We start from the raw sequence: 1,451 nt of genomic DNA, 5'->3' as shown, positions 1-1,451 counted from the left end.
GATCGTTTTATAAAAAAAATGATTTTAATTACAATTTTCAGATTTTGAATGACCAAAGTTATTAATTAATTTTTAAGCGTCCAAGCTGAAATGCAATACCAAAGTCCGGCCTTTGTCGAAGATTGCTTGGCCAAAATTTCAATCAATTTTATATAAAAATGAGGGTGTGACAGTGCCGCGTCAACTTTTACAAAAAGTCGGATATCGACGTCATCAACGACATTTATCCAAAAGATGAAATCAAATTCTGGGGATATCATACCCAGGAACTCTCATGTACAATTTCATAAAGATCGGTCTGGACAGTAGTTTACTCTGAATCGCTCTACACACACACACACACGCACAGACAGACAGACAGACACACACACACACACACACACACACACACACACACACACACACACACACACACACACACACATACACCACGACCCTCGTCTCGATTTCCCCTCTATGTTAAAACATTTAGTCAAAACTTGATTAAATGTCACCAGTCGCGTAAGGCGAAATTACTACATTTAGTCAAGCTGTGGAACTCACAGAATGAAACTGAACGTAGTCCGCCGCTAGTGCAAAAGGCAGTGAAAGTGACGAGCCTGTTTGGCGCGGCAGCGGTTGCGCTGTGCTTCATAGCACGCTTCAAGTTACTGTACCTCTCTTCGTTTTAACTTTCTGAGCGTGTTTTTAATCCAAACATATCATATATATATGTTTTTTGCATCAGGAACCGACAAGGAATAAGATGAAATAGTTTTTAAATCGATTTCGGAAATTTAATTTTGATCATAATTTTTATATTTTTAATTTTCAGAGCTTGTTTTTAATCCAAATATAACATATGTATATGTTTTTGGAATCAGAAAATGACGAGGAATAAGATGAAATTGTTTTTGGATCGTTTAATAAAAAAATAATTTTAATTACAAGTTTCCGATTTTTAATGACCAAACTCACTCATTAGTTTTTAAGCCACCAAGCTGAAATGCAATACCGAAGTCCGGGCTTTGTCGAACATTACTTGACCAAAATTTCAACCAATTTGGTTAAAAAATGAGGGCGTGACAGTGCCGCCTCAACTTTCACGAAAAGCCGGATATGACGTCATCAAAGACATTTATCATAAGAATGAAAAAAACGTATGGGGATATCATATCCAGGAACTCTCATGTCAAATTTCATAAAGATCGGTCCAGTACTTTGGTCTGAATCGCTCTACACGCACGCACGCACACACACACACACACACATACACACACACACACACACATACACCACGACCCTCGTCTCGATTCCCCCCTCTATGTTAAAACATATAGTCATAACTTGACTAAATGTAAAAAGAAGAAGAAAAGAGATAAAAAAAAAAGCCTCCAGTCAATAGAAGAGGGAAGCAGGTCAAGAAACAATTACTGGCAACGTTAGTAATGAACCGTCATTTGTGTCTTTGT

Source organism: Littorina saxatilis, linkage group LG14, assembly GCF_037325665.1.
Source record: "Littorina saxatilis isolate snail1 linkage group LG14, US_GU_Lsax_2.0, whole genome shotgun sequence".
NCBI lineage: Eukaryota > Metazoa > Mollusca > Gastropoda > Littorinimorpha > Littorinidae > Littorina > Littorina saxatilis.
Note: the sequence above shows the minus strand (reverse complement) of the source record.